Source organism: Saccopteryx leptura, chromosome 3, assembly GCF_036850995.1.
Source record: "Saccopteryx leptura isolate mSacLep1 chromosome 3, mSacLep1_pri_phased_curated, whole genome shotgun sequence".
Taxonomy (NCBI): domain Eukaryota; kingdom Metazoa; phylum Chordata; class Mammalia; order Chiroptera; family Emballonuridae; genus Saccopteryx; species Saccopteryx leptura.
Window position 1 is genome coordinate 104,342,686 of NC_089505.1, and position 19,670 is coordinate 104,362,355.

At 41.4% G+C, this 19,670-nt stretch overlaps 1 long non-coding RNA gene across 1 annotated transcript in view; it reads left to right on the top strand.

Annotated features, from left to right (window-relative positions):
* Positions 1–19,670, top strand: part of LOC136399856 (uncharacterized) — a 194,104-nt gene that overhangs the window by 44,055 nt on the left and 130,379 nt on the right. The gene's annotated exons all lie outside the window — the stretch shown is intronic.

Genomic DNA, 19,670 nt, shown 5'->3' on the forward strand with positions numbered 1-19,670 from the left:
TGTACATTATATCCCTGTGACTTACTTATTTTAAACTGGAAATTTGTACCTCTTGATCCTGACTTCATCCATTTCAACCTGCTCCTGTCAAAGTACTTGTTTGTTTTGATCTGTATTTCTATGATTATAATTAAATTTCAGCCCTTTTTTATATACTTTTCTGTATATGAAATTGTATAGACCAGTGGTCCTCAAGCTTTTTTGGGCCACGGACCGGTTTAATGTCAGAAAATATTTTCACGAACCGGCCTTTAGGGTGGGACAGATAAATGCACAAAATAAAATTATGCGACTGGCGTAAAAACTGTGGTGTTTTTAAATATAATTGTCGAACTTACGAGACAATCATCAAGAGTGATTCTTAGACGGATGTAACAGAGGGAATGTGGTCATTTTTTAAAAATAAAACATCGTTCAGACTTAAATATAAATAAAACAGAAATAATGTAAGTTATTTATTCTTTCTCTGTGGACCGGTACCAAATGGCCCACGGACTGGTACTGGTCCGCGGCCCAGGGGTTGGGGACCACTGGTATAGACTATTTAGTATGTGAAAGTAAGATATCTATAACCTTTGCCTATTTTTCTATTTGCTCCCCTGTCTTGTTGGTTTATAGGAATCCTTTGTGTATTCTAGACATTAATTTTTTGTTAGTTTTTAACATTGCAAATATTTCCTCCCAGTATCTACTTACATCCTTTGCCTATTTTTTTCTATTTGATTGCCTGTCTTGTTGTTTCGTAGGAATTGTGTTTTTTAGACATTATTCCTTGTTTATTTTAAACATTGCAGGCACATAAACAAAAAGTAAAAAAAAACATTGCAGGTATATTCTCCATTTTGTCACCTTCCTGTCAACTCTGTGAGTCACTAATTAAGCAGATGTCCTAAATTTTGGCCTTATACTTTAGTCTTGTTTAGGAATTCTTTATTTACCCCTAGGTAACATAGGTTTTCCTCTATTAGCTTTATTTATCTTTCACATGTAAAGCTTTAATCTATCTGGAGTCCCCTTTAATATAGTTTCAAGTAAAAATCCAGCTTTTTCCTCCATATGATGAATTTGTTTTTCTATCACCATCTGAAAAACAACATTATTAGTGCTTCGTGATGCCACCTTTATCACATATTAGGTTCCCATGGATATACTTTATTTCTAGGCTGTCCATTCGGTCCATTGGTCTTTTTCTTTGTTTCAGTGCCAGCAACACAATGTTTTTTTATTATGGTGGCTTTGTGGTAGAGCCAGTTCTACTAGTAGAGCAGGTATCCCTGCTTTTATTTCACCCTCAAATTAGACTTAGCTTTCATGGGCCTTTTATTCTTTTGTATTCATTTTAGAGTAAGTTTTAGTTTCTCTACATTATTTCTGGAATTTTTATTGGAATATCATTAACAAGATATAGATTAATTTGGGGGAGAACTGACATCTTTGATTGGAGCACTGCCTCCCCAGAATTCAATGTGGGAGGCTTCTTGCACCTCTTTCAGGTCTTTGCTAACATCAGATATGCCTTTCCTGACCAATCTAATTAAGTACCACACTCACTCCCCACCACTCTACTTTTATCTTACTTCATCTTTTCCATAGCATTTGTTACTAAACAACTTTCGATTATTCACTGCTTCTTTACCAGAATGTAAGACTCATGATGAAAGGTATTTTGTTTTGTTCTCTGCTGTATCCCTAGTACCCAAAACAATGCTTGGCCTTTGGTAGTCACTCTGAATATTTGTTAAATCAGTGGTCCTCAACCCCCAGGCCATGGAGCAGTACCAGTCCGTGGGCCATTTGATACCGGTCCGCAGAGAAAGAGTAAATAACTTACATTATTTCTGTTTTATTAAGTCTGAACGATGTTTTATTTTTTAAAAATGACCAGATTCCCTCTGTTACATCTGTCTAAGACTCACTCTTGAAGCTTGTCTCGTAAGTTCAACAATTATATTTAAAAATACCACAGTTTTTACGCCGGTCGCATAATTTTATTTTGTGCATTTATCTGTCCCACCCTAAAGGCCGGTCCGTGAAAATATTTTCTGACATTAAACCGGTCCATGGCCCAAAAATGGTTGGGGATCACTGTGTTAAATGAATTAATTCTTTACGGAGGTTATCCTAATTATAACATTTATTCTGGCCTGACTTGTGCAGTGGATAAAGTGTCAACCTGGAATGCTGAGATCACTAGCGCAAAACCCCAGGCTTGCCCTGTCAAGGCACTCACGAGAAGCAACTACTATGAGTTTATGCTTCCCTCTCCTCAATCCCTTTCTTTCTCCTTCCTTCTCTCTCCTTTCTGTAAAAAATCAATAAATAAAATCTTAAAAAAAAAAAAAAAGCACATTTATTCTGGTCTTCTTATGTCCTTTTATGGAGTTTATATTTTTTCTTGATAAACTTCTTGGGCATTGCTTTTAGGCCAATTACTATAGGCCAGGAACTGGCATATTATACCTGTGCATGTGAGCCTGCTGTTTGTTGTTGTCAATATAGTTTTATTGGAATATCCACATGCATTAATTTAAATATTGTATATGGTTTGTTCTGTACTACAATGACAAAGATGAGTGACTGCAACAGACACCATATGGAAACTTTATTGTCTGGGCCTTTACAAAGAAAGTTTGCTGATCTTTACCATAGACTGTCATTTAGTTGCTAGTGTATGTAGATTATGTTATAGTTTCATTACTTTGTGTGTGTGTGTGTGTAGTGACAGAGACAGAGAGAGTCAGAGAGAGGGACAGACAGACAGGAAGGGAGAGAGATGAGAAACATCAATTTCTCGTTGCGGCTCCTTAGTTGTTCATTGATTGCTTTCTCATATGTGCCTTGACCGAGGGGCTACAGCAGACCGAGTGACCCCTTGCTCGAGCCAGCGACCCTGGGTGCAAGCTGGTGAGCCTTGCTCAAACCAGATGAGCCCACGACCTCGGGGTCCTCCATATCCCAGTCCAACACTCTACCCACTGCGCCACCGCCTGGCCAGGCTAGTTTCATTACATTTTAAGGTAGTGTTCTTGGTATAGAAGAACACTATTGATTTTTGTAAGATGATTTCTATTCTTGCAAACTTGATAACTTTTTTATAGTTCTGATAGTTTGCCTGCTGATTATGTTGTGTTTTCCATATAGACTATTGTACCATTAGCAAGAGTGGCAAGCAGAAAGAGTACATGTCTTTCACCTTTTTCTGGTCTAAAAGAATTGAGCAGATTCTCAAATACTTTAGCTGATGCTAGTGAAAGTAATGAGATCCATGACTTAGCCCTGATTTTAATGCTATTGCATCAAGTTTCTCTATTATGTATGAAAAAATCGTGTGATTTTTATCCTTTAGTCCATTAATGTGGTAAATTATATTGACAGATTTTCTGTTGTTGGGCCATCCTTGTATTCCTGAGATAATTTCTATGCATCATAATATTATCTTTTAAATACACTGCTAGATTTGAGCACCTATTATTATTTGGTTTAGGATATCTGCATTCTGGGCTACCTTAATTGCCATCCAGAGATCTATGCAGTTTGCCTACTCCCTATTTTTCTAACCTCTCTGCTGGAACTGCAGTCTAAGCACTGTACAAGATGCTGGGTTACAGCAATGGCTAAGATACAGTCCCTGTCCATAATACTCCCATTATCATGGCAAAAACAGATTTATACAATTCAAATAGTCATAAAAGCTATGTGAACAAAAGGCTTCTTCCCAAAACAAACAAATCTTTAGCCTGACCAAGCAGGTCTGCTTCCTTTTCCTTGGATATACTTCAATACTCTTGCTTATGTATTATTTTTCTTTTTATTATTTAGTTTTTAAATTTTTTATTGAATTTATAGGGTAACATTGGCTAATAAAATTATACAGATTTCAGTTGCACAATTCCACAATACATACACTGTGCGTTGATCACTGTGTTATCTTTCTTAATGCCCTTTCACCTTTGCCTTTTCCACTCGTCTCTGCATATGTGACTCCTTCACAACCAAAAATCAAGATTGAACAATGGAAAGCATGTAACATAGTGGTTAAGGACTCAGGCTTGAGAGACAAACAGGTTCCAATTCTGGCCATACCATATACTAGCTATGTGACCTTGGTTGGACATACTTCATTACCTCCCAAAGAATCCATTTCCTCATCAGCAAAATTAAACATAATAACACCTTCATTACATAGAGGATACAATGAACTAACCTGTGTGAAGGCTTTCAACACAGGGCCTGACAAGTCACCAGGATTTTCCCTTTCTGTCCTGTGATTGTTCCTGGACCACAAGAAGGTCACAAAGTCTCTTTCCTCTGACTTCTGATGTTTGATGGCAGCTAAGTAGCATCACTTGTCTCATGTTTCATCATGTTCCCTATACAGTAATTCTTTATATTGTGGCTTCTAGTGCTACAGTTGAATAGCTGTTTGTTTCTTGGTCAAATTATTTAAACTCTCAGAACATCTATTTTTTCATCTGTAAAACAATCATAATTACAATACCTACATCGTAGTTGTCATATAAATTAAATGATCAATATACATAAAGACCTGGCAGAGTGCTTAACACATACCGTATTTCCCCAGGTTTAAGGCACTCCCATGTATAAGACACACCTTAATATTGAGGCCCGCCTGGCCGGTTGGCTCAGCGGTAGAGCGTCGGCCTAGCGTGCGGAGGACCCGGGTTCGATTCCCGGCCAGGGCACACAGGGGAAGCGCCCATTTGCTTCTCCACCCCTCCACCGCGCTTTCCCTCTCTGTCTCTCTCTTCCCCTCCCGCAGCCGAGGCTCCATTGGAGCAAAGATGGCCCGGGCGCTGGGGATGGCTCTGTGGCCTCTGCCCCAGGCGCTAGAGTGGCTCTGGTCGCAACATGGCGACGCCCAGGATGGGCAGAGCATCGCCCCCTGGTGGGCAGAGCATCGCCCCTGGTGGGCGTGCCGGGTGGATCCCGGTCGGGCGCATGCGGGAGTCTGTCTGACTGTCTCTCCCTGTTTCCAGCTTCAGAAAAATGAAAAAAAAAAAAAAAAAAAAAAAAATTGAGGCCCGAAATTTGAAAAAAAAACAAAACTATTACATAAAGTTATTGAACTCAAGTTTTTTTCATCATAAAATTCATACAAGTGTGAAGAAGCGGGAAATACAAGTTAAAAAATCTACAACCACTGTATAAGATGCACCCAGTTTTTAGACCCCAAATTTTTCAAAAAAGGGTGTGTCTTATACATGGGAAATGCAGTAAGTGCTTAATACTTATTATCCAATTTAAATTTTAGTATTATTGTCCATGTCCCTGAGTCTCATTTTTATGTCCCACCTATGTATGGAATCATATAGTTCTTAGTTTTTTCTGATTTACTTATTTCACTCAGTATAATGTAATCAAGGTCCATCCATGTTGTTGTAAATGATCCCATGTCATCATTTCTTATGTCTGAGTAGTATTCCATAAAAGTGTGGTGGTTACAGGGTGGGGGGGAGAGGAGGGACCTGTGTTGAAAGCCTTCACACAGGTTAGTTCATTGTATCCTCTATGTAATGAAGGTGTTATTATGTTTAATTTTGCTGATGAGGAAATGGATTCTTTGGAGATAATGCAGTATGTCCAACCAAGGTCACATAGCTAGTATATGGTATGGCCAGAATTGGAACCTGTTTGTCTCTCAAGCCTGAGTCCTTAACCACTATGTTACATGCTTTCCATTGTTCAATCTTGATTTCATCTGTAATCAAGATAGAAAGAAAACCAGATAGAAAGTGACAGAAGACAATTTGACTTTGGGTGATGGGTATGCAACATAATCAAATGTCAAAATAACCTGGAGATGTTTTCTCTGAACCTATGTACCCTGATTGATCAATGTCACCCCATTAAAATTAAGTTAAAAATTTTAAAAAGGAATAAACTCCTATTATTAAAAGTTAAAAATAGTCACTCCAATAAATTCAATTAAAAAAAAAAACAAGCCTGACCAGGCGGTGGCACAGTGGATAGAGCGTCAGATTGGGGTGCAGAGGACCCAGGTTTGAGACCCCAAGGTTGCCAGCTTGAGCGCGGGCTCATCTGGTTTGAACAAAGCTCACCAGCTTGGACCCAAGGTCGCTGGATCAAGCAAGGGGTTACTTGGTCTGCTGTAGCCCCGCGGTCAAGGCACATATGAGAAAGCAATCAATGAACAACTAAGGTGTTGCAACGCACAATGAAAAACTAATGATTGATGCTTCTCATCCCTCTCTGTTCCTGTCTGTCTGTCCCTGTCTATCCCTCTCTCTGACTCACTCTCTGTCTCTGTAAAAAACAACAACAACAAAAATTTTAGTATTATTAACAAGACTGTATGCTTCTTTTTATTTTATTTTATTTTATTTTTGTATTTTTCTGAAGCTGGAAACAGGGAGGCAGTCAGACTCCCGCATGCGCCCGACGGGGATCCACCCGGCACGCCCACCAGGGGGCGATGCTCTGCCCACCATGGGGCATCGCTCTGTCGCGACCAGAGCCACTCTAGCGCCTGGGGCAGAGGCCAAGGAGCCATCCCCAGCGCTCGGGCCATCTTTGCTCCAATGGAGTCTCGGCTGCGGGAGGGGAAGAGAGAGACAGAGAGAAAGGAGAGGGGGAGGGGTGGAGAAGCAGATGGGTGCCTCTCCTGTGTGGTGTGCCCTGGCCGGGAATCGAACCCGGGACTTCCGCACGCCAGGCCGAAGACTGTATGCTTCTTAAGGAAAGAAATTGTGTTTACAGTACAATAACATAAGAGCACAGACCCTGGAGTCTTGTGTTCAAACTGAACACAACCACAAGTATGTTGCTCAAGCTAGGTAAACCTTTCTAGACCTTAGTTTTCTTACCTACAAAATAGGGAGGATAATAGAACCCAGTTCCTGGAGGTTGTTCAGATAATCCACTCATTTAGCATTTAGCATTTAGCACAGTGTCTGGCAATAAATATTGATTTATTGATCAATTGTTATGTGCCAGGTACTATGCTAACTGTTTTAGTTAACACTATTCTCATCCTGGCTGATCGGCTCAGTGGTAGAGCCTCAGCCTGGTATGTGGATGTCCTGGGTTCGATTCCTGGTTGAGACACACAGGAGAAGTGCCCATCTGCTTCTCCACCCCTCCCCCTCTCGCTTCTCTCTTTCTCTGCCCCTCCTGCAGCCGTGGCTCAATTGGAGTGAGTTGGTCCCAGGTGCTGAGGATGGCTTCATGGCCTCCGCTTCAGTTGCTAAGAAGAGCTCAGTTGCTTAGCAATAGAGCAGCAATGCCCCAGATGGGCAGAGCATTGCCCCCTAGTGGACTTGCGGGTTAGATCCTGGTTGGGGTATACCTGGGGGTCTCTGTGCATCCCCTCCTCTCACTGAATTAAAAAAAAATTGTTCTAAATATTTTACTTCTGCCCTGGTCGGTGGCACTGTGGACTGAATAACCTCCCAGAGCACAAATGTTGCCCACTCGATTCCAAGGGCGCTGGCTTGACCCCAAGGTCACTAGTTCAAGCCCTGGTCAGGGCACCTATAGGAAGCAATCAATGGGTGCATAACTAAGTGGAACAACAAGTTGACTTCTCTCTCTCCCTTCCCCCTCCCCTTCCTCTCACTCAAAACTATAAAAATTTTATTTCTGTAAACCCCATAACTCTTGCCTACCTTAGTGCTACTCATATAATAACCTTTCAAATATTCATTGAATGAATGAGTGAGTGAATTAGTGAATGCTGAGTGGTAGACCACAAGAATCTTGCCTGCGTAAGCTGTTTTGTCCCAGGTTAACATTCCTCATTCCTGGGTGATGAGTTAGTGTGTAAACCATGACATTCAGCATCTGTAAAAAGCTGGTAGAGATTATGGAAATGGAGCCATTTTATATCCTGGCTCTTTTACTCTAGAGCAGGGGTAGTCAACCTTTTTATACCTACCACCCACTTTTGTATCTCTGTTAGTAGTAAAATTTTCTAACCGCCCACTGGTTCCACAGTAATGGTGATTTATAAAGTAGAGAAGTAACTTGACTTTATAAAATTTATAAAGCAGAGTTACAGCAAGTTAAAGCATATAATAATAATTACTGACCAAGTACTTTATGTCGGATTTTTGCTAAGTTTGGCAGAATAAATCTTTATAAAACAACTTACTATAGTTAAAATCTATCTTTTTATTTATACTTTGGTTGCTCTGCTATGGCCCACCATGAAAGCTGGAACGCCCACTAGTGGGCAGTAGGGACCAGGTTGACTACCACTGCTCTAGAGAAATTACTCATCCATTAGTGCTTGAATTTACTTATCAGAACTAGTAAAATGAATTTTTAAAAGTAGCTGTAGGCAAAAGTGCTAATATTTACAACATTCAAGGTCATGGAAAATATGGAGAAAGGAACACCTTTTTTGAAGGAAATAAAAATTAATGCAGCTGTTTTTGAGGGCATTTAGCTTAAGGAAATAAATAAGGATGTGCACAAAAGTGTAGTATAAGGCTGGTCATTTTAGTGATGGGTATAATAGCAAAAAAGGGTAATAATCTAGATGTCTCATAAATGGAGACAGAACAACTAAATGATACTTCATCCATACAATGAGATATGTTGCAGCCATTCAACATTTATAAACATGAATTTAACAACGTGGAAAAACATTCCAGATAGTTAATTTACTAACTTTGTGACCTTAGGCAAATTACTTAACTTCTCTGTTTCAATTTCCTTGTCATTAAATGGAAACACTAATATTGCCTTCCTTATAGAGGTATCATGAGGGTTAAAGGAGTTATTATGTGTAAAAATTCTTAGAATGTGATGCAGTGGATAGAGCATCGGACTGGGATGCGGAGGACCCAGGTTCGAGACCCCGAGGTTGCCAGCTTGAGCATGGGCTCATCTGGTTTGAGCAAAGCTCACCAGCTTGGACCCAAGGTTGCTGGCTCGAGCAAGGGGTTACGTGGTCTGCTGTAGCCCCCAGGTCAAGGCACATATGAGAAAGCAATCAATGAACAACTAAGGCATTGCAACGAAAAACTGATGATTGATGCTTCTCATCTCTCTCCGTTCCTGTCTGTCTGTCCCTATCTGACTCTCTGTTCCTGTAAAAAAAAAAATTTTTTTTTTAAATCTTAGCATCCTACCTGGCCCATGGTAAATGTTATATAGACTATAATTATTATTATGTAAACAAGAAATATTCAAAACAACATAAGTTATGCTATTATTTATAAAATATGTACATAGAGCCTGACCTGTGATGGTGCAGTGGATAAACTGTCGACCTGGAAGGCTGAGATCGCAGGTTCAAAACCCTGGACTTGCCCAATCAAGGCACATATGACAAGCAAGCAATGAACTAGTGAAGCAATTATGAGTTGATCATTCTTGCCCCCCTCCTTGTCTCTCTGTGAAAATCAATAAAGAAAATCTTTTTAAAAAAGCACATAGAGGCCCTGGCCAGTTGGCTCAGTGGTAGAGCGTCGGCCTGGCATGGAGTCCGGGTTCAATTCCCGGCCAGGGCACACAGGAGAAGTGCCCATCTGCTTCTTCACCCCTCCCCCTCTCCTTCCTCTCTGTCTCTCTCTTTCCCTCCCACAGCCAAGGCTCCATTGGAGCAAAGTTGGCCCGGGCACTGAGGATGGCTCCATGGCCTCTGCCTCAGGCGCTAGAATGGTCCTGGTTGCAACAGAGCAATGCCCCAGATGGGCAGAGCATTGCCCCCTGGTGGGCATGCTGGGTGGATCCCAGTCAGGCGCATGCGGGAGTCTGACTGTCTCCCCATTTCCAACTTCAGAAAAATACAAAAAATACAAAAAAAAAATTCTTAAAAAAAAAAAAGCACATAGAGAAAATGGTATAAGAGTAAATACTTCAAAATGTTCAAAGTTATTGCTTGGTGTTGGAAACATGCTGTCCATTTTGTTGTTTTTGCCTGTCTTTTTTATAACAAAGACAAAACAGAAAAAGATTATTGCTTTAGTAAGGAAGTAAGGGTTTCTGGAATTTCCCACCCTTCTGTGCCCTGATGTTTTGCCAGTGTGGCTACTGGAAGAATGTGAAGGAGGGGTCAGTCTTCTCAATTCACTTTAAATAGTGATCCCACTTCTTTTAGATTTGAGAAACTGCCACTCCCAGGATGCTTTTAGACAGTGACAGGTTCTTAGCAGTATGGGGCCCAACAATATGGTGCCAAGGCTGAACTCTAGAGGTAGACAGGATGTGAGTCATCACACTGGCATTTTTTGTCAAGTTGACTACAAGTGTTTCTGTGTTTTTCCTTGGAGGTGTGAATGTGAAGTGATGAGATTAATTTTTTAAACAAACAAATACATCAGAAGATAAACATCTAAATAAGTAGTTCCCTTCACAGTACTTATTTTGAGAACTCACACACTTATTTACAAATTTTACCATTTGCTCAAATAATTTTTCTTTATTTGGTGGGGGAAAGGGAAGTAAAACCTATTGACTTCAAAATCAATTTATGACACCATGGCCGGTTAGCTCAGTGGATAGTGCCTCAGCCCAGTGTGAGAACATTCTAGGTTCGATCCTCAGTCAGGGCACACATGAGAAGCGACCATCTGCTTCTCTTCCCCTTCCTCTCTCCCTATTCTTTCTCTTCCCCTCTCACAGCCAGTGGCTCAATTGGTTTGAGTGTCAGCCCTGGGCCCTGAGGATAGCTCAGTTGATTCAAGCATCAGCCCCAGATGGGAGTTGCTGGGTGGATCCTGGTCAAGGCGCATACAGGAGTCTGTCTATCTCCCCTCCTCTCACTTAAAAAAATCAGTTTATATAAAATATTTTTCTAGCTCCTAATGTATTAAAATTGTGATAACAAGTGCTTTCTTTTTGATGCAGTTAGATGGGTATTCTAATGTTTCTAGTGGCATTATAAATTAGTGAAAACCTATTAGAAAGCAATTTGTAAGTCAATACCTAGAATCATCAAATCCTTATACCCTTTGATCAACATTCCCCATCAGTAATTTGCAGTAATTGGAGGGGAGATAGACATGTACTTGCTTACTGTGTAACTTGGGAAGTTGCTTTACCTCCTGAACATCTGTCTCTTTCCTGTAAAACAGGTAATAGTTCTTATACCGTAGGGTTCTCATGAAGATTAAATGAAATAATGTATGAGAAGTGCCCTGTACAGTGCCTGGCTCATAGTATGCACTCAATGAATGAAAGCTATCATTATTGTTTTAGTAATAGAATAATTATAATAAGTAATTTGTGATTGTTGTTGTGATAGAAGGTCTGAACTCTTTCTACAGTATTAAATGAATTGTTTGTGGGTGGGTGTGTGTTTAGTGAGAGAGAGAAAGAAACGGGCAAGAAGAGAGATGAGAAGGATCAACTTGTAGTTGCAACACTTTAGTTGTTCATTGATTGCTTCTCAAAAGTGCCTTGACTGGGGCTCCAACCAAGCCAGTGACCTCTTGCTCAAGCCAGCAACCTTGTGGTTTCAATCCTGGGACCTCAGCATCCCAAGTTGACACTCTATCCACTGCGCCACCACTGATCAGGCAAAATGAATTGTTGAGATAATAATATAGCATATACAAAGTGGCACTCAATAAATATTAGTATCTTTTCTTGCATTTTTATGTTGAGACAAAGGGTAAATAAGCAGGTAAAAACACATGCATCGCCTGACCAGGCGGTGGCGCAGTGGATAGACCGTCGGATTGGGGTGCGGAAGATGCAGGTTCGAGACCCTGAGGTCTCACCAGCTTGAGCGCGGGCTCATCTGGTTTGAACAAAAGCTCACCAGCTTGAACCCAAGGTCGCTGGCTCGAGCAAGGGGTTACTCAGTCTACTGAAGGCCCACGGTCAAGGCACATATGAGAAAGCAATCAATGAACAACTAAGGTGTTGCAACTAAAAACTAATGATTGATGCTTCTCATCTCTCTCTGTTCCTGTCTGTCCCTATCTATCCCTCTCTCTGACTCTCTCTCTGTCTCTGTAAAGATAAAAATAAAAAAATTAAAATAAATAAATAAAAAACACATGCATCGTATATTTGAACACAACAGTAATCTTCCTGGTCCATGTGTCACAGAGCCAATTCTGGTCACTTCCTTAGCTACACAGATTTCACCTCTGGCCATATCTGAACATATGGAATGAGGCTGCATACCTCTCTGCCCACAGTAATCATGGAAACAGGATGTTCATATGGCTCAGGGCTGATGGCTGCCTCCTGCAGGGCACTATTTTCTCCCAGCTTTCTAAGCACAGCTTGCACCCCCTCACTTACTTGCTTGACACTGACTTTTGTTATATAGTTCCTTTTCTTTCCTGCATAGATATAAAACAAGGACTAGAGGAAGAGTATCTTGATACCAAAAATTTTGAGTTTTTGTTACTAATTAAATTTAAAGAGAATTCTAGAGGCAGATTTAGGCAGAATTAAGTGATAGAAATAACAGTATAAATATTTTGGCTGGACTCCCTGTTTTAGGGCTTAATTATTATACTATCTTATCACTAGATACATGTTGACATATTTCTCCCTTTGTTTTTTTTACTTCTCTGGAGAGTTTTACATTGATATTTGGCCTCTCTGGCCTAACCAGTGATGGTGCAGTGAATAGAGTGTTGACCTGGGATACTGAGGTCCTAGGTTTGAAAGCCCAAGGTCCCTGGCTTGAGCACAGGCTCATCTGGCTTGAGCACAGACCCAGCTTTAGTGCAGGGTCACTGGCTTGAGTGTGGGATCATTGCCAGGATCCCATGCTTGCTGACTTGAGCCCAAAATCACTGGCTTGAGCAAGGGGTCACTGGCTCAGCTGGAGCCCCCCGGTCAAGGCGCATATGAGAAAGAATCAATGAACAGCTAAAGTGCTGCAAGTATGAGTTGATGCTTCTCATCTCATCTCTCTCTCTTGCATGTGCGCTAGAAAAATAAATAAAGAAATAAACAATATTTCTCCTGTCTGCATGTGTGTATCTGGCTATGCAGATCATACCACATTTCCCTGGTTTTTTTGTTTGTTTTGTTTTGTTTTGTTTTTACAGGGACAGAGAGAGAGTCAGAGAGAGGGATAGATAGGGACAGACAGACAGGACCGGAGAGAGATGAGAAGCATCAAAATCAGTTTTTCGTTGCGACTTGCTTTCTCATCTGTGCCTTGACCACGGGCCTTCAGCAGACCAAGTAACCCCTTGCTTGAGCCAGCGACCTTGGGCTCAAGCTGGTGAGATTTTTGCTCAAGCCAGATGAGCCCGCGCTCAAGCTGGCGACCTCGGGGTCTCGAACCCGGGCCTTCCGCATCCCAGTTTGACGCTCTATCCACTGCGCCACCGCCTAGTCAGGCCATTTCCCTGTTTTTAACAAGCTAATTCTCCTTGCAGATATAGTATGGTGCGATGGTCTAGAGCCCAAGTTTTGGAATCAGGCAGACCTGAGTTTGAACTCTAGCTCAATTTACTAGCTCTGGGATCTGAGGTAAAAATCCTTGATGCTCAACTTTCTCATCTGTAAAATGGGCAATATTATTATCGTTAATACTCTGATATTAGCATGATAGAATGAACATAGATTAAAAGGATGAGGTTAAAACAGATAATATGTCTGAGCTGTGGTGCTGCAGTGGATAGAGCATCGACCTGGAATACTGAGGTCAACCTGGAATGCTAAGTTGCTGGTTTGAAACCCCAGGCTTGCCTGGTCAAGGCACATATGAGAAATAACTAATGAATTGATGCTTTCCACCTCTTTCTCTTTCTCCTTCTCTAAAATTAATAAAATCTTAAACTAAAAGCAAGAAAGATAATACATGTGAACTGCTCAACACAGTCTCACAGTATGTGTTTTTTAGTTTTTAGTTAAGATCAGGATCATGTTTATTTTCATTAACATATTTCATGCAATGCTTGGCACATGGTTGATGCTCGAAACCCTGTAGGTATTACAATAAGTTATCAAAGTTTCTAATTGTCAGAATTATGCCTTTGTTATTTAATGTTTTTCATTTGTTAGCAATTAAGACAATCTTTAGCCTAGTACTTAGGGACGTGTTTCATCACTGTAAATCTGACAGTGTTTGGCACCATTCCTGGCACATAGTAGGTACTCAGTACACAGCAGTTGAATCATATTCAGTTGACCTGATCATCCATTCAGACATTAGCACAAGAGCTGGGTCACTAAATAGCTGTCATTTCAGAACTGACAGCCAACCCTGACACAGACATGCTTGCACAGTTTGTAAGCCATGATTTCAACTTCCTGCATTGCAGACATTTCAGTCAACAGTCCATTCCACCCACATGATCCTTAGAAGGAAAGGACAAACTGATAGAAATATCTGCTAAGAAACAGCAGCTAAGAGAATGAGCTTTGGTCTAGGTATAGATCTGACTTACATCCTGGCTCCAGCACTGCCTAGTGGGTCAGTTACTTAATCTCTTTGAGAAAATCAGTTTTCTCATCCCTGAAAAGGGTATATTCATAGCATCTATATATCTTTTTTTTTTTTTTATTTATTTTAATTTATTCATTTTTAGAAAGGAGAGAGAGGGGGAGAGAGACAGAGAGGGAGAGAGAGACAGAGAGAGAGAAGGAGGGAGGAACTGGAAGCATCAACTCCCATATGTGCCTTGACCAGGCAAGCCCAGGGTTTTGAACCGGCAACCTCAGCATTTCCAGGTAAACGCTTTATCCACTGCGCCACCACAGGTCAGGCGCATCTATATATCTTACCAGGTTATTGTGAAAATAGTCACTTCTTTCAGAAAACCTCCCTGCCACCCATGGTAGGTTGGGTTCACTGGTATACTCTCCCTATAATACCTGGCAATTACCCTTTGTAATTACTTCAACTATTCATTTCCTTTATGGATTGTAAACTCCCACAGGACAGGGATGGTGATTAATTCTCTCTCTCTTTTTTAAGATTGTATTTATTCATTTTAGAGAGAGGACAGAGAGAGAGAGAGAGGGAAAGAGAGAAAGAGAGAGAGAGAGAGAGAGAGAGAGAGAGAGAGAAAGGGGTGTATGGGGGAAGAAGTGGGAAGCATCAACTTGTAATAGTTGCTTCCCGTATGTGCCTTGACCGGGCAAGCCCGGGGTTTTGAATTGGAGACTCAGTGTTCTAGGCTCATGCTTTATCCACTGCGCCACCACAGGTCAGGCAGTGATTAATTCCTGTGTCCCCAGTGCCCAACAATCCCTTATTACATAGTATTTTGGGTGGATATATTTGTTAACTGAGTGAAATAATGAGATAATAGTGCATACAAACACAGAAGCTAAATTTAGCAAGCTTTCAACAAATGGTATATGTTATTATTAACAATATAGTATTGGTGCTGAGTTTATTCATCTTGAGAAAACTATTATAGTTAAAGGAGGAACAAATTAAAGGTAAGTATTGTGAAGCTAGCTCTGTATCTCATCTGTTGTATGTCCTTGACCAAATCTTTATTTTTGTCATCTTTCCACTATTAGAACACAACATATTCACCTTGGTGTCTTACCTAACTTGGTTCTTATAAAGTCTACCCTTTGCCAGATGACACCTGACAGGCTGTCCTGTGTATGCCCAGAGTTTCTAGATATACTGTAGATTCTATACTGCACTAGTATACTCCTCTGCTTTCTTAGCTGCTAATTGTTAATCCCTGACCCTTCTCCAGTCTGACCCTATCTAGCCAATTGGCTATCTCCTAGATTCCAGCCCTGAACTATGCTTGTCCTCACAATAAAGTCCAAAATCCTCAAGGTGCTGAACAGAGCCTAAACGTCACCTTTTCCTTGCTCACTGTGCTCCAGCCACCAGGATTTTCTGATGTTACCTGATGGCATCAATCTTCCTGATTCAGTGCCTTTGGACCCACCAGTTTCTTCTTGGAACACTGTTCCCTTTACTCAACCTTCATGTCTTAGATTTTTTTTTTAATTTTTAAAAAATTTATTGATTTTAGAGAGAGAAACATTGATTTTCTTGTTCCACTTATTTATGCCTTCATTGGTTAATTCTTGTATGTGCCCTGACCAGGATCAAACCCACAACCTTGGCGTATCAGGGCGATGCTCTAACTTGCTGAGCTACCAGCCAGGGCTCATGTCTCAGCTTTAACATCACTGCTCAGGGAGCATTAGTTGACAACCTTGGCAGAAATGTTTTTTCCATGTTTATGCCGTCTTCCTTGCAGATCTGGTGTGGTACACTATTAGAGCTTCATATTTTAAAAGAGAAGTTAAGAATCCAGACTAAATGTGAAAATTTTGTTTTTATGGATGGCAGGTAATTTAAAACTTGTAAGTGCAAAAGGCTGAATGAAAATATCTTCAGGTTAGTGACCTTCTGCAGCCTGCCCATTTGCAAACTGAGTTGTCCACTCTTTGGCTCTACTTGGCAACTATAGCTGTATTAATCATCACTCCACTTGCTAACTGTCCAATCAATGTCAAGCACTATGCTTGGTGCTTTACATAGATGATTTCATGTAATATCCAAAAACACCTGTGAGGTCAAGTAAGGTTCAGAAAGGTGTAGACACTTGCCCAAGGTTACAAGCCTTAAGTGCTACTGTGTGTCAAGGTACAATTTGTTGGTTTAGAATGACAGAGGCTTCTGATGTTTTGGCTAACAACAACAACTACTAGTATTTGTTATATGCTCAGTATGTGCCAGGCGTTGTGCTAAGCTCTTTACATGATCTGATTCAATCAACATACATAGGAGCTTCTGTTATCATCCTCATTTTAAAAAAACTTTATTGATTGATTTTAGAGAAAGAAGAAAGGACAGAGACTGAGAGAGAAACATTGATTGGTTGTTGTACTTATTCATACCATCATTGGTTGATTTTTTTTTAAGTTTATTTTTTTAATTTTTTACAGAGACAGAAAGTGGGATAGATAGGGACAAACAGATAGGAACAGAGAGAGATGAGAACCATCAATCATCAGTTTTTCGTTGTGACACTTTAGTTGTTCATTGATTGCTTTCTCATATGTGCTTTGACCATGGGCCTTCAGCAGACCAAGTAACCCCTTGCTGGAGCCAGCTACCTTGGGTCCAAGCTGGTGAGCTTTTTGCTCAAGCCAGATGAGCCCACGCTCAAGCTGGCGACCTCGGGGTCTCGAACCTAGGTCCTCTGCATCCCAGTCTGACGCTCTATCCACTGCGCCACCGCCCGGTCAGGCCATTGGTTGATTTTCTTTTTTATGTTTTTTTTTCATCCTTTTATTTATTTATTTATTATATTTTACAGGGACAGAGAGAGGGATAGATAGGGACAGACAGGAACGGAGAGAGATGAGAAGCCTCAATCATCAGTTTTTTGTTGTGACACCTTAGTTGTTCATTGATTGCTTTCTCATATGTGCCTTGACCAGGGGGGCTACAGCAGACCGAGTAACCCCTTGCTCGAGCCAGCGACCTTGGGTCCAAGCTGGTGAGCTTTTTGCTCAAGCCAGATGAGCCCACACTCAAGCTGGCAACTTCGGGGTCTCAAACCTGGGTCCTCTGCATCCCAGTCCAATGCACCACCGCCTGGTCAGGTTGGTTGATTTTTATATTGTGCCCTGATAGGGGATTGAACCCACAACCTTGGCAGGTCCGGACAAGGCTCTAATGAACTAAGCTATCCAGCCAGGGCTCATACTCATTGGGAAACTGAGGTATAGAACAGGTCTCTGATTTACCCAAGGTAAAGTCTGATTTAAACCCAGACAATCTGACGCCACAGTTGCTACTCATAGGAGCCCCTATCACCAATTTGGGTTTGAATTGAAGGGGAAACAGGGGGAAAAAAATTTTTTTTAATCCAATGAGAGGAGGGGAGGCAGAGAGACAGACTCCCACGTGCACCAGGACCCAGGATCAACTCGGCAAGCCCACTAGGCGGTGATGCTCTGCCCTTCTGGGGCTTTGCTCCATTGCTCAGCAACTGAGGCAGAGGCCATCCTCAGCACTTGGGGCCAACTCGCTCCAATTGAGCCATAGCCATGGAGGTTATGGAGGGAGAGGGAGAGAGAGAGAGAGAGAGAGAGAGAGAGAGAAGCGATAGGGGGAGGGGTTGGGAAGCAGATAGGTGCTTCTCCTGTGTGCCCTGACCGGGAATTGAACCCGGGACCTCCACAGGCCCGGGGCCGATGTTCTACCACTGAACCAACTGGCCATGGCCAAAAAGGGAAAAAATTTTAAGTCATTCTTTCTTCAATCCAGAGCCCCAACAGAGGCTAAATTCCAGGCCCTACACCTCGGGCTATTTCCATGAGCCTGTTATTTATTTATTTATTTATAGATTTCATTTATTCTTTTTTAGAGAACGAGAGAGGAAAGAGAGAGAACAGAGGGAGGAGCAGGAAGAATCAACTCCTATATGTACCTTGATCAGACAAGTCCAGGGTTTTGAACCACTGACCTCAGCATTCCAAGTCAACAGTTTAACCACTGTGCCACCACAAGTCTGGCCATGAGCCTGTTATTGAGATGTGGCCTGCAGGTGGCAGCAACACCAAGTCTCTAAATTTTGCAAAACTCGAGTGAGGAAGTTTTATACAGATTCACTCGTTTGCATATTGTTCTCTGATTAGCCCAACTAATTCTTTGCCAGTTAATTGGACTTGGTTCTCAGCCCAGTGAGACCAGCCAGGCATGTAGAAGCCATTCTTAGCTGTGAAAGAGACCCCAAAGGATTTGAAACTACTATGAAGTCTTCCAGTCCAGCAACCATCCTGATGATTTTCAACTCTGTTGTGTAGAACCATGATTCAGTAGTCACCCCAAAACTTTTTGAGTTTTTAGATTTTTAAAAAACTTTTCCTCTTTTTTTGTTGTTATCATAAAGATACCATAAAGCATACATTTAAGGAAAAACTCAATAGTACAAAAGGATACACAGCACAGTTAGTCTATCATGGTCACCCCAAGTCACACTACAGTGTGTCTGTAAAGTCATGGTGCACTTTTGACCGGTCACAGGAAAGCAACAAAAGACGATAGAAATGTGAAATCTGCACCAAATAAAAGGAAAACTCTCCCAGTTTCATACCTATTCAGTGCAGTTCGATGTGGGCTCACGCACAGACTTTTTAGGGCTCCTTAGGTAGCTATCCCGTATAGCCTCTACAGACTCGTCACTGACTGATGGCCTACCAGAATGGGGTTTCTCCACCAAACTGCCGGTTTCCTTCAACTGCTTATCCCACCAGTAATGTTATTCCTATGTGGTGGTACTTCATTATAAACGCACCAATATTCACGTTGCACTTTGGTCATGGATTCAAGTTTAGCGAGCCAAAGAACACACTGAACTTTCCTCTGTACCACCCACATCTCGACTGGCATGGCCGTGGGCTGCTCCGCTGTATACACGGTGTTACGTCATCATCTGCGCATGCGCACATGCTGCCACATCATCCTACAGAAACTGGGAAGGTTTTCCTTTTACTTGGTGCAGATTTCACATTTCTATCATCTTTTGTTGCTTTCCTGTGACCGGTCAAAAGTGCACCATGACTTTATGGACAGACTATATTTTTCTATCCCAGAGGAAAGAATGTGTATGTATCCTTACAAGTATAAACGAAGAATATAAAAGTTCTGTATATGCATATATCCTTCTAAAGAAATAAATGATGACCTTAAACTATAAACTTCTATAGGAAAATATAGGGGGGGTGTCTTTCGCTGGGTGTTAGCCTCACCAGCCTCTCCCGCAGAAGGC